The 15,055-nt window shown below is 37.0% G+C and overlaps 1 long non-coding RNA gene across 1 annotated transcript in view; it reads right to left on the bottom strand.

Annotated features, from left to right (window-relative positions):
• LOC116662675 overlaps positions 1-15,055 on the bottom strand; it is a 180,607-nt gene that overhangs the window by 126,238 nt on the left and 39,314 nt on the right. The window contains exons 8-9 of the long non-coding RNA XR_004318660.1: positions 14,812-14,911; positions 9,912-9,995 (exon numbers count right to left, since the gene is read on the bottom strand). This is a non-coding gene — a long non-coding RNA (uncharacterized LOC116662675). The remainder of the gene's footprint in view (positions 1-9,911; positions 9,996-14,811; positions 14,912-15,055) is intronic.

Genomic DNA, 15,055 nt, shown 5'->3' with positions numbered 1-15,055 from the left:
CAAGAAGGAAAAAATTACATCAGATCTGTCCTACCATTGCCAATTTTAAAAATACATAAAATCTTAGTTTTAACCATCAACTGTTGATTAGGTAATTAACTTCTCTGTTTCTCAGCAACTGATCTGTAAAATGGGGACTGATCTCGTCCAGGTGCTGCATGGCAGGTGCATGAAGAAGGACAAATATAAAAACAAGAGGCTTAATTATTCCTACTGCAAATAAGAAAAGAAATTCCCTTGCCTCCCCCTTCTCTAAGCGTTTAATTTGGAAAATTTGTTATTGTAAGTACTCTCTTCTCTCTTTTGAAACATCTACAAATCCTTTTGAAAACTAGATAGGCTTTTCGTCAGCCTTCTGACCTAGGAACATCTTTCTTTAGGACCCGGGAGCCATCTCTTTGAAATGCAAATGTCAAGAGAGATAGCACCCCTGTATCCCAGTTTCCCTGAGAGGATAGAAGTCTAATTTTGGTGGATGTTTTCCTCCACTTGCAAAACTACATCCTGTAATAAAGATAGGAGAAGTTCGATTTTCCTCAGGAGAAAGCCAATTAGCTAACACAGATGGTCACCTCAATTACCACGTGAAATAAGGAAGAACTGTGTGGCAAATGGCGCTGTCCAGACGTGAACTAGTTATTGTTTACCTTCAAAACATGCGTATAATGGGCTGTCTCTGCTTGGCTACAAAAAAGTTGAGATTTCTTTCTGTCTTCTGTGATCTGTTAGTAGATTACCTGTGGTATGTTTCACATTCTGGTTTAATAAAAGTGTTTCTTCCTCCACAACCTTTGTGGAAAGGATTCCTAGGTTGGGAGAAGATTTTAGTTTGAATTATATTTCCCCAACGTGTGGAAAAAGCCACGAACCTACCCTCCAAGTGGCATGTGGTTATGGCTCATGTGGGACTCCAAAAAGAGTAAGATAACTCACCTGAGCAACTGAAGTGACCATTTTGGCTTCATGGACTCATTTGATCAATTAACCCAACTAAAAATTAGGTGCATATTCAATACACAGTAAATACCTATTGATTGATGAGAGAAGCTGTTTTAAGGGTGCCACTGTTCCTAAATTTACTGGCTTTGTTTTATTTGGCTTTAATTGATTGATCATCTTCTATAATGGCTCTCCATTAATTTTGCATGTCTATCCTTAATGGAGGGCATAAACTAGTTAGGGCATAAACATTGACAAATACAAGCTCACAGAAGTCTTTAGTTTACCTCCATTATATTTTAAAAGCATTTGAACTTGAATGCCCTTAGGATTCTGACACCTGCTTTAGAACATCCTCCTCCTCCTTAGTGTCATCAAGGCATTGGCTAATACTGCACATGCCTGCTTTGTACCAGGCATTCTTAGCACTTCTCCTGCATTCATTTCTTTAATTCTCACAACTACCCTTGGATGGGTCTTATTATAATTCCCATTTTATAGATGAGTTGCTGAGGCAAAGAGACATTAATTACCTAAGGTCATAAAATTTGTAAAATATGGAACCAAAATTCAAACCCAGTCTTCTAGCTCTGAGCCAGTGACTTCAACAATGCCATAATATTATTCATAAACGAACAAACAAAAAAACTAAGTTTGTCATACTACCTAAGGGATGCACACTTTTCCTAACTGTTTCTGGTTTATCTAAGTCTAATTCTGTTCCTACAAGGTAAACCAGCACAGGTTTCTGTTTTGGTATATTTCTGGCTTCTAACTACTAAAGACTAACATAGGCACATATTTTGAACTCTTAGAATATTAACTGCAGTCCTGGAAGGGAGAATAGAAGTACAAAGTCAGAGAAACCTGTGAATAACTGTCTTGTGCTTTAACATCTTTTGCCCAGATATAAAATTTTATGTGACCACTAAGATCTCACACTGATTTAGAACAACAGAACGATCACCTGTCCAGTGTGGTTAAAAAGATCAGGTATTTTATTCATAATGTTTCAAAAGGTAAAATAATCAATCTCCATTGCATGGTAGCACTTCTTTCTGACAATCCCTTTACCAAACTACTCAGGAAGATCCTCCACTCCTAGGGTGAGAGACAGAGATTAAACCCAGTGGTCACCAGGGACTGAGTGTTAACATCCAGGAAGGCCACAACGAAGAGATGAGGGGACACAGAGAAATGTCACAATTGATACCACAGCTGTAAACCAGGACTCACTGAGAACTATCAGCACCCTGAAAGAGAGGACTAGAAAAACTCCAACAAAGAAGACTATGGAAATAGCTTTTTTTCTGGGAAAGAGAAAGCAAGACCCTGGTGGGAAATTGAAAGCCTGAGCCTGTGCCTCACATGGGTTTAGAACCAAAACACAAAGTTTCTTCAAGGTGCAGAAAACTCTAGAGCTGCAAATTTAATGTAAACCTGGCATTATCCCTGAGGTGTTCATCAGAAGCAAATGTAGACCCATTCAGGAGTGAAGCTTCCAAAATCCAGGCCACAAAGAATTTCCACAGCAAAAAACAAGCCACACTAAAAATAATCTCACATTTTAAAATTATAAAGCTCATAAGGAAATCATTCCCTGAGATACATGAATCCTGAAACTAAGTATTAAAAATCTTCAGAGACAATTATCACTATAGAAAAAAAATTATCTGGAAATCTGATTTCTTTGATGAAAGTTTTATAAAATGCCTTATGAAAAAAACTGGAGTACCCCTCCTAGTGTTACCCTTACCCATCCCTGGAACCAATTCAAGTTGAACTTGAAGCTTACTCACTATTACTTAGAAATGTCTGACTCTAATCAAAGGAGAATGTTCCATTTCAGTTGGCACTTAGGTCAACAGAATATGAAATGGAAAGTCATAAATATTAGGACAAAGAAAATACCCTTTGTCTTTTTCTCTGAGAAAGTTGGCAGAGAGTTATTTTATTTAGAATATTATTCTTTTGTTAAAGCCGTCTCAGTTTAGGCACTTAAAATTGCCATACTTACACATATTTATATAAAAGTTCATGCTGGGTGTACCTTGATGTCCACTCAGTACGTATTCAGTGAATGTTGACTGTGTGTTTATTGGTGCCAGATGCTGTCGACCGGATGCTCAGGTGAGAGGGTAGGACTGAAGACAGTTATCATGAATTAAACTCACAAGAGAAGTAACATCCAAAGTCAAGCCTCTCACCAAATTCTCCAAGGGATGAGTAAGTACAGAGAAAAGCAGAGTCCTGAGGCACAAAAGAGTTCATGAAAAATCTAAGCTGAAGGGAAGGAGCCCTATTTCAAAGAGGAAAATGAACACACATGAGGGAGAGTTTCAAAAAAAGTGCAAAATTCAAAGTCACAACAGTGGGAGACCAGGGCCGCCAAACTTGGTGATTGGAAAATCACTTGAGACATTCATTAAATAGCACAAATTAAGATATTTACAAACAAGGAAAACATGAGTGGTAACAAAATGGTGGCGATTAGTGGAAAGCATTCATCCCAGAAATTTAGCAGTGAATACAGATGATGGCAGCTGTGGGGAGAGCAGCAGGGTGTAAGAAGATGCCTTAGAAAGAAGACAACAGTAATTTGAAAGAATGGAGTGACATAAAGTCAGTAGAAACTGATGACACTAATTCAGGAGAGGGTATCTGAGGTAACGTCCTTCTGGCATTAGAATCATAATGGGAGCAGAGGGTTAACACCAAGAAGAGACAGCTCTTCCCTGGGGAAGTTCTCACAGATGTTAAGACGTCATAAGAGGCAACACAAACTCCTGTGCGAGGGGCTTGGGCAGCACTGCAGTTCATGCCCCCTGAGGGGGAGGAGGACGGTGCAGGGGGTAGTGCTGTGGGGAGGCCACGAGGCCATACGGAGGAGGGACAATGGTCTGTGTGGTGGACCACAGCCGTTTAACCCTGGTGGCCCCCGGCCATCCTCTGGATAATTATCAATCAATCAATAAGTCAATTGACAATAAAGAACAAAGCACCATCGAGAGGGAGTGATTTAGGTCCATTAAATTGGCTAGCAGGGTGCTCTCCTAAAACTGACTTTGGCAGCTGAAAAGGAGGCCTCTCAATATGGACAAAGCAAGAAAGGCTACAGAGCCAAGTTAGCTGCAGCTACTCCTACCCAAGCAAACCAACAATCACACACACAAACAAACAAACAAAAAAAAAAGAAAAAATTTCTAATAAGCCATTCTATAACACCTCAGTAAACAGAGTATTTCTTTTTGTATATTCTGAAGAAAGTGTTATCATAAGCAGCTTTACCTTTCCTTTTACTCAGAAGAAAGACCCTCAGCTAAAAACACTTACAGAATTCAGATGTAAATGGAAAGGTAAGGAAGAGGAAGCCCCAGACTGTGTACTTGTGTCAGAAAAGTAAACCTGCAAGAGTGAGGAGCAACAGAAGGCACTTCAAACATGGTCCTCAACGAGGGCAAAATGTGAGTCTTTTAGCACCAACGATGCACTTGCAAGAGTAGACTATGCAAAAGGATGCCAATGATCAAAATGATGATTTTGGTAGGACAATTACGATGAGGCTCATTGTTTTTAACTATAACTATAATGCAGATTTAAAAAACTAACGTATATTGAAACTTTATCCCTTCTTAATTTTAAATTTTTAACTCAGGCTAATTTTTCCTACACGCTGAGTCATTTCTGAGCCATTGGCTGTGAATGTCAAGTCTTTTACCATAGACAGAAGAACTCTATGACTGTTGTCCAGACAACATTATTTTGGGCCAAGGCATGTATGTTTATTTATTTGATTTCTTTTGTTTTGCAGTGGTTGTTTTGAAATACAAAAACAGCTTTCTCAAGGAAAAGTCACCTCAGAACAAACTATTGCTTCCTAAAAATGACAAAACAAACAAACACACCTGGGTTGTTCTCTGAGGGCAGTGACTTATTTATTTTGTCCACCTTTTGCCAGCTTGAAGCTAAATATTTTATATCCCGATGCACATGTGGAAAATCAAAATGCAGCAATATGTCTTCCATTGAGACTAAGAGATAAAAGGCATTTGGATAAGTTCCCGATATACTCAATCACCTGCTTTCAGCTCTGTTTGGTATTATTTTTGAGAAGTCTGACATGCTTGTTAGAAAAGCACAACGTAGATTCAACAATGTCCCAAACTGTCTTTACAACTTCTTGTTCTCCATTTATTTATTTAATGGATTTTTAAAACTGTGCCCATTCTTGAAGTTTTGAGGTGCACACACACATACACGCACACACATAAGTTTTCAGCAAATAACTGCAATAATATCAAAAAGAAAAATTACCAGAATTATTAAAAGCATTCCTGCATTAGCTTTCCATCTAGATAGGCTCTATAGAAAAAGTAGGATTTCAGGTTCAATTGGAATCCCACGGACACAGCCTTGAGGGTACTATTCTTACATAGAGAGGGCAGCTCTAAAAAGATACAAACATGGACTCAAGGATCCCTTCTTCTGCAAAATCATCCCTAACCACATTGCAACAACTAACCATGAGAACCTGCAGAATTATCAAGGGTCATTTCCTATGGGGAGACTTGTTTTAGTTTAATGATACTTGGCATTTCACTTAACTTTCTACAGGTCATTGAGATATGAATTTTTGTCTTTGTTTTACTGTTATTACTGGTATAGAAATTCCAGGAAACAGTCAAAGGTAATTTTTCCTATTTTTCCCTGTGTAGGGGGTCCCTGAGACCACACCTAGATTCAATGATTCACTAGAAGGTTTCACAGGACTCAGCACATAGTTTAATAAAGGATCTCATATTTTATTTAATACACTATCTGATATAAGCATACAAAACAAAATCAGCAAAGGGGAAAAGCACATGAGACAAAGACCAAAGGAAACCAGGTGCAAGCTTCCAAGAGTTCTCTCCCAGTGGGGTCACACAGGACTTAATTCCTCTAGCATCGAATTATGACAAGTGCAGTGTTGTCCACCAGAGACACTTATGAGAGAGTCCATTCCTAAGGATTTTACTGGAGACTGGTCACATAGACACACTCTACCTCTGCCAAAATTCCAGGCTCCCAGAAGTAAAGCAGGTGTCCACATAAACCATATATTGTTTGCACACACAGATTGGGCACATGAGAGCTACTCTTCCATAAGGTAGGGAATGGTGGGAACACTCCCAAAATCCAAGTTCCAAACATCAGCCAAGAGCCAACCTTGCAAACAGTCCTTTCTAAAGATTGCACTCTCAAGCCTGCTACATTAACTATTTTCTGCACAAACCCTTAGAGCTGGGATGGCCAAACTTTTGTGTCTAAACTTGAAACCCTAAATAAAACCTCAAGCTTCGGGGGTTTATAGATTCATGGAAGAATATTAAGCTAGATTTTCTTTGAAGAGGAAGGGATGGATGGTGTTGAACTGAAGAGAAAAGGGCTCATCCCAGTGTGCCTTCTCTGAGATGGAAAAAGAAGATAAGGATGTCCTTTAGCAAGTGACCAGGTTCAATGTTCATCTCCAGCACAGCAAGTTTGGGTATGGTAGTATTTCTACTGGGGACAGGGGATATACATGGATACCTTGCAAACTAAACATTAAGGTTCCTAACTTTGGAAACCAAACCAAAAGAAATGTGAGTATATTCTTGGCAAGATAAAGAGCAAAAATACCTTATGCCCTTGTGGACTTGAAAGTCAAAGACCCCAAGTAACAGTCTTGATACAGTGAAGACCCATGTCCAGGTTTTCTGAACTGCATTATTTTTATGAGATGCTCATATAACTCCTAGGAAAAAAGGCTTCTCCTCATCATGTCATCAATCCCATAAGAATATTTTTAAACGAAAAAGGAACTGATATTGGGCATCTAGCCAGATTTAACTTTTTAAATGTATTTAAAAAGGAACTGATATTGGGCATCTAGCCAGATTTAACTTTTTAAATGTATTTTTAAATGTAAAGGGATGTGATTCCCTTTGGACCTCCATTGGTAGAACAAACTCATTCCAGTCAAACATTCAATTTAATAGAAACCTCATGAGTGGATACTACCAACTTACTTACTGATGAAGAAACTGAGGTTTAGAAAGATTAAGCAACTTGCTTGAAGTCATAGAACTGTTAGAAGATCTAGAGCTCAACCCTATTTTTTTTATGCCTTCAGAAACTACTCACGTAACAACTGTACTATATACTACAGTATACTTTTTTTTTAACATACACCAGAAGAGAACTTAAAAAGCTATGCATTCCCTCACACATTTGTAAGATAACATCTATTTTTCATCACAAATTAAGTAGTTATAAAGGATGAAATAATCTGTATATTATAAATACTGACACCACATGTATTATTCTTCAAAATATACTCAATGGAATCTAAATACCATTGCAATTTGACAATCATCATTCATTCAAAGAATAAACATTTTTTTTTACTAGTCAGAAGTTTTAAATCATTCCTTTTTATCTTTTACTAGTACTACCTTCAACATCACGAACAGAATTTTATCCTAACGTAATTATTTGTATTCTTAAACAACTTTCATGGACCCCTCTATCCTACTCCACAACAAAAGTATAAGGTTCTAGTAATGAAAAGTTGTTACCTCTGTGGAATGCTAGGAGATTAAAAATCCATTTCTGAATGGCCAGTTTGTTGTTTAGAATGACTTTTCTCAGATAAAACTGTTGCTCTTTTAAGGAAACATTACCATTACTCTCTTTCTCAACACCAATGCCAAGATTACAGACTGTCCTTTTGCGTGGAAGCCTAGAGATTTTTGCAACCAGAACAAAGCAACGCTGTTAAGGCTGCAGTGCAAGAGATGTTTACCTTTCTCTACGGTGGAAGAAAGGGCTACTGAAAAAGAGACAGGAGATCAGAGACCACAGCCCCACCTACACACCTTGACCACACTCTTACCACTTTAGGGCACACCAAGTGAAGAATAAAGTACAAATGAGAGCTGAGAAGCTGGAAGTGAATTGTCTTACAATAATCTCAGTGCCCAAGTGTCCCTGGAAAAATCTTCACAACCCTCTGCGAGTAACATACCCTAATTTGAAGAAACATCCTACCTGTATTCTGCTTCAATTCTAGCTCTTAATATATTACGTTGCCTTATTGGGTTAATTATATTTCCTCCAACTTCAAGTGTAAAATGGTTCGGGCAGGAGCTATGTCTTCTTTATCTTCTTTAGCAATGTCTTCTAGTACCTAGCATGGTATTTGCTACAGAGTACATGCTAATTAAATATTTCTTTGATCAATATGAATGTTGTTACAAAGTAAACAAAACATAATTGAATGTCATATGTTAATGAGTTAAAGCAGATCACAAACAGTATTTTTAGTATTGATCTCACTTTGGTCAAAAGGTATACGTAGAAATATGTGTACCTCTGTATTGGTAGGTATTTCTAGGTGGATGAATTTTGGGTCACTTTCTTTTTGCTAATTTCTATTTTCTGGTTTACCTACAACCTACTTGTGTAAGTTTTATAACATTTCATAAAATATACAAACAAAGCAGTAAGTAGAAGAGACAGAACATCTGTTTAAGGAGTGATGTCCTAACAAATGGAAGCTGTCCTCAGCCCCAAAAAAGGGAAGCTGCTGATTAACAAAGAATATTATGTCCTCTCTCTCTCTGATTTTCAGGCAAACCACCATGGTCACGACAGGGGTCTGGGCAATTCAATGACAATCCACACAAAGACACCCAGAAACTCTGGTAGACACTACACCCATGCTCAAGAAGTAGCTTGTTTAAAGAATGGCTGCCTTACTAGTTTAAAACACTGAGGACCTTTATATTTCTCAGATAACATATTGAGGATCCCCATCTGTAAACTTTCCACAACCACTTGGCTCTAACAAGGAAAACACTTTAAGTCACAAATGTTCACATCATATTGATCAGAAAGAAAAATAGATTTATCCTTAGATGCACAATGACCCAACATTCTCAACTTCACAGTATTGTACTCTTTTCAATAAAGTTAACTTGTTAAACATATAACTGAATATTATTTAATGTTGATGACTTTGAAGAACTTTTCATAGAAGTAAATTCACAAATCAAAAAAATTAATTGAATCAGTGATAGTTGCATGTTACGGTAAATATGAGTTACTAATAGTCATCTCATTTCAAACTACTTCTGAATTTACATTATTTTAGATGTTTAGGGAATTAACAGCTAAAAATATTCTGACATAGCTCAAAAATTGCTTGTGTTTTTGTTGCTGCATTGTTTCAGATTTTCTGGCATAAACAGACGGATTCTTCAATGGACTGAATGTTTATGACCCCCCAAAAGTTATATGTTGAAACTTAATTCCAAGTGTTGTTATAACAGAGAATATGACATCTCCTAACACCCTCAATCCACAAAGTAAGAAAGACAACGTAAAGATAGGAAAACAAAACATAAGGAATGGAAACTATAGGAAGATGTCATCGCATGTCAAATTTTTAAAAACCTTCAATTAGAACTTCTACCAGATTCAACATGAGTAGGACTACAGGAGAAGGTCTGATAAGTCATGTCCTGTCTCCTGTCCTGGTGAAAGAAGTCTAATAAGCCTAGGGAGTGAGTGAGCAAGACCCCAGAAGGACCACACAACTGCTCCTGCAACGAGAGATGAAGCAGTTCAAATGAAAACACGCACACACGTATACACGAATTTATCAGAAGCTGTGGAAGAACTTCTTGGCCTTAGGGCCAAGTTGGCAGAGGCATCTGAACCACAGTTTCCTGGAACATAGTTGATGACATGTTCCTAACCACTGGTGGCCAAATAAAAAAAGGAGGGAAACTCCTCTAGACAAAGAGAGGTTCTCTAGGGCAACTCGGCCTGAATGCTTTGACCAGTGCCTTCTCTCCCTGCTTTCTACCACCACACACAAACCTCGGCTTCTGGAATTCTGATCTAGAAAATTAATTGACAATGTAAAATTTCATCTTCATTTTTACCTAGGCATGTAGTACACAGCAATGGACATGGATTTCTTACCAAACTCACTTCATCTGTCAGTATGGACACATGAGGACTTCCTTCTGTAAAGATAAAGAAATAAAAACTCGTAAGTATGTGTATAGTTCAAATGAGAAATCACTCTGCAGAATCAGAATTAATCATGTCCTGACTAATAAATTCCAGGAACTAGTAACTTAGAATAGATAATATATTTTTAAAATATTTTGAGTTTTGAACAAGTTTCAAGAGAATGTTTTTTCCATGACACTAGATCAGATAGTCACTACAAAAAATAAACATGTATCTAAAATCATGTAAAACTATACATAAATAGAAACATTTACTGGAAAATTTAAAACTATGTGAAAGCAAAAAACATAAAATTAGCTACCATAAAAACAGCAAATCAGTGAAGTAGGAAAAAAGTTCAAAATTTTCTTAAAAGTTATAAAGGATGAGATAAAATGATGAAAGGAAAAAATAAGAGTTACAGAGAATAAATTTGCTAAGACAAAATCTTAAAAATTCTCATTACACACAGAAAAAAGTTTTAACTAGGTGAGGGAGTGGATGCATTAACTAACTTGTGGTAATCATTTCGCAATTTATGTGTATTTCAAACCATCATGTTTACAGACTAAACTCATACAATGTTATATGTCAACTTTATTTCAATAAACCTGGAAAAAATAATAACAACAAATGACTACCTACTAATCCATCATTTAACTATATTGTAGTTTATTTTACCTTACTTCTCTTTTCAGGAGATTTTATATTTTTTAGATGCTCACTATTGCTAATAACTCTAATAAATAATCCTGTATTTATATCTCCGTATCTCTGACTATTTCATTAAGGTAATTCCTGACTGAGCTAGAAAAAAATTAATTTAAAATTTAAATATTAATTAATTACAATTGTTTTGTAGAAAAACTAACATTTTTATTGAAGTATAGTTGATTTAAAATGTGTTAGTTTCTGGTGTACAACAAAGATACTCAGTTTTATATATATGTATGTATATATATATATGTTATTTTTCATATTCTTTTCCATTATGGTTTATTACAGGATATTGAATATAGTCCCCTGTGCTACACAATAGGACCTTCTTGTTTATCTATTTTATAAATAGTAGTTGGTATCTGCTAATCTCAAACTCCTAATTTATCCCTCCCCAACCCTTCCCTCTTTAGTAACCATAAGTTTGTTTTCTGTGTCTGTGAGTCTGTTTCTGTTTTGTAAATAAGTTCATTTGTATCATATTTTAGATTCTACATATAAGTGATATCATATGACATTTTTCTTTCTCTTTCTGGCTTACTTCACTTAGTATGATAATCTCTAGGTCCAACCGTGCTGCTGCAAATGGCATTATTTCATTCTTTTTTATGGCTGAGTAGTATTCCATTGTATGTATATATACCACATCTTCTTTATCCAATCATTTGTCAATGGACATTTAGGTTGCTTCTCTGTCTTGGCTATTGTTTATAGTACTGCTAAGAATATTGGGATATATGTATCTTTTCAAATTAGAGTTTTTTCCAGATACATGCCCAGGAGTGGGATTGCTAGATCATATGGTACGTCTATTTTTAGCTTTGTAAGGAACTTCCATACTGTCCTCCTATAGAGCATCTTTAAAATAATATTAAATGCTTCTTTCCCCTATACCTATAGGTATAATATTTGTAAATATTTTATACTCATTTTACATATAATCTGTAAGCTCTAAGAATAAAAGTGTTTGAGTTGCATGATTCATCTTATAGGACAAAGAAGATCTTGCAAGTTTAGCTACACAGAATGGTATGTAACAAACAAGGATTACATCATACTATGAATCTAGCGAGTTGAGTTTGGGATAAATTACAGAATTTTCTTTCTGCACCAAGCAATTTTCCCCAAACCTAGCTGTTATTTATGCTTATTCTGTCCTTATTTTCTGTTCATTTAATGGTAAGTTACCAGGTTATCTGAAAGCAATAATAAACTAACTTCTCTTTTGATTCTTCTTAAGGCAATTAAAAAAATTAGTTTGGTAAATATATGCAAAAGAGTGCCCCTCTGCCACTCTGAAGTAATTTTTATATTATTACTTCCCCTCTTCTCATTCCCCCAATCAAAACAGTATCCTCATCTTTCCATAAACCACGACCACTTTAACAGCATCTCCTTTATTTTCCATGAATGTCATGGTCATCAACTATAGTGATATGTCAGTGAACAACAGAAACACTAGGCCCTTAACCCACTATGGCAGAAAAGGCACTTACTGTCAAAAATATGATACATTTCAAATTGGAAGGTAGCCCTCTCCACCCCTCCAGTCCATACTTGCTCTGAATCCTGCTTGAATTTAAAATCTGCATCACCCCTGGGATGTACCTGATTCTGATATATAACAAGTCAAACTCTCTAAAAGGGATTAAAGACATAAGAAGGCTTGTGTACACCACAATTAAACAACTATTTCACAAAGCTATGGAGCATAGAGAACTGGTTTTTTTTTAAGAAAAGGATGGATACTGCAGGATCAGGATGAAAGGTCAATGAAAGTGATTTTCCCCAAGGAGGATCCATTGATGCTGAGCAGTATATTAAGCAGAATATCTGTTTGTCAGTCTGTAGCTAGAAACCAGCCAGCCTAGTACATGTCTACTGATCATCTCCCCTCTCCAACAAGAGTATTCTCGGTGAACACACAGTTGGTGCAAAAGGAACTACGTGGATTGGATGATTACAGGGACACAAGAATCACCAGTCTGTGTTTCCACCTCCACCACAAGAAATACCCACAGAGTCAACTATTAAATGATCTCTTTTCTGTGGGATCTCAGCTAAAGGAAAATTTGAGTACTTCTTATCCAGTGAACACATCTACCCAAAGTGTACAGCTTTGAGACCGTAAAAAATCAAGTTACAATTAACAACGAATTGTCTTTTAAGTATACAGCTTGATGTGTTTGATAATTTTATTAGCCCATATAACCTCCACTTCAATCAAGAGAAGGATTTCATCATTGGTAAAAGTTTTCTCATGCCCTTTCTGGTTTATTGCCCTTCCCACACAGACGCAATCATTATTCTGTTTTCTATCACCTTGAACCTCATGTATATAGAACGATACTTATGTCCTCTTTGTGTCTGATTGCTTTTGCTCACCTTAACATTTTTGAGATACATCTAAGTTTGTTGCTTTTATCAGTAGTTTATTTCCTTTTATTGCTAAATAATATTCTACTTTATGGGTATACATCATAATTTCTTTACCCATTTTTCTGTTGATGAACACTGGCTTTGCTGCCAATTTTTGGTTATTATGAATAAAGCTTTTAAGAATATTCTTGTACAAGTCTTTTGTAGATAAATGATTTTGTTTCTATTGAGTAATTCTTAGAAATGGAATTGCTGGACCATAAAGGAGGTGTGTATTTAACTTTATAAGCAACTGTCAAACAGTTTTCCAGAAGAGTTGTGCAAATTTACACTCCTACCAGCAGTGTATGGGATTTCCAGTGGTCCCATATCTTTACCAATATTTGGCATTATCGGTCATTTTAATTTTAGCCATTCCAGTGAGTATATTGTGATAACTTAGTGTGGTTCATCATTTGCAGTTTCCCTGATCACTAGGTGATTTAGAGCCCCTTTCCAGGTGAGTATTGGCCATTCTTATATCTTCTTTTAAGATTAGTTTTCAATATAAATCATTAAAAGTTTTTCATAGATGATCTACAATCTTTCTTTAGAATATATGGTCCTGAACACTTTGTCCTCAGTTTCAGAATCCAAATTACAATGAAAGCCATGAAAAAATAGTACTCAGCATCCTGCTACACCTCAATTAGCTTCTTTGACTAATCAAAATTCATCCCTAGTGCTGCGAAGAGCCAGCCTTTCCAGAGCCTGTGGCCACCAAGACTGGAACAAAATGAGAGTCTGGTAGCAAAGAAGAAGGATGAAAGGGAGGGTTGGGTAGGCAGCCGGGAGTGTCTACCACAGGGAAGGGTTTACTGGTGGCTTTGAAAGAAAATTTTCCGCTAGACAAACTGAACTAGAACACAGAACTCTCCAAGCCAATTCCTAATCATATTTAGTAGCCAAATTATAAATAGCCTTAGTCATGTGTAACATCAACATTTAGTGCACAGACATAGAAAGAAGTCTGCTACTCTATGCATCTCTTCCTGACTTTTTGGCCTTCTTCTGCTTTTTCCCCCTTTAAATTCTTTAAACTTTCCACAGCTTAAGATGGAAGAGGAAAAGGAAAAAGAAAAAGGAGAAGCTTCTGATAAGTCTGTGTTATCTGTGAAACATCTGTTCTTATCTATCAGAGATCACATAAAGCAAGAAGCCACTGTAAGTAAAACAAGCAAGGGGAAAGTAACATGTTCCTATCCAAAGTCAGCAGCAGAAAAGAGAACCGGAAGCCAGGAAGTCAACCATGGAGGGCATCCCCTTCTCCCCTTCCAGACATACTCTTCACTCTTCTCTACCCTACTTTTTTTCCCCAGCAAGCTGATCTCTACTGACAATACCACCTGGGCCCCTTGCTCTCTGGCTTCCACATTGGTTTGCTGATGGTTGGCACTGGCAGGAGATGGAGGGTGGGAGAAGGATGAGGTCAGGGAACTGACTCCCCTGCACCCTCCCTGGTGTTGCTTGTCTGTGGCTATGTTCTCGTCCTCAGGGTGGTGACTCGTCACATGGACCCCCTCTCATAACTCCAACTTTCCCCACCATCTCTTAACTATCATTTCCCTTTGTCCCGTCAGGTCCTGGTGTAGCATGCTTCACCAAAGAACACTTCACCAGTCTTTGTCAGTTCCCTTAAGCCTACTGACACCATTGAGAATTTTCCCTTTACCAAACTTCTTTTTTACTTACTTCTATGAATTCGCCACCTGTTTGCTGCACGGACTCTGAGTGATACCTCAAGTCACAAGTTAAGAAGAAGCACATATCCAAATCAGGATGGATAAAAATCCTGAAATGCAAGGCAAAAAAATTATCAAGTTACCAGAAATCTGAGTGCCAAGCTAAAAACCTGATTCTGATACAAGATCTGATTAAATAAGAAACCTCTTGTACACTTTCCTAAGACAAACTGATGCCATCAAAGTAATGGGAG

Source organism: Camelus ferus, chromosome 3, assembly GCF_009834535.1.
Source record: "Camelus ferus isolate YT-003-E chromosome 3, BCGSAC_Cfer_1.0, whole genome shotgun sequence".
In the NCBI taxonomy this organism is placed as follows: Eukaryota; Metazoa; Chordata; class Mammalia; order Artiodactyla; family Camelidae; genus Camelus; species Camelus ferus.
Note: the sequence above shows the minus strand (reverse complement) of the source record. Positions and strands in the feature narration are given on the sequence as shown.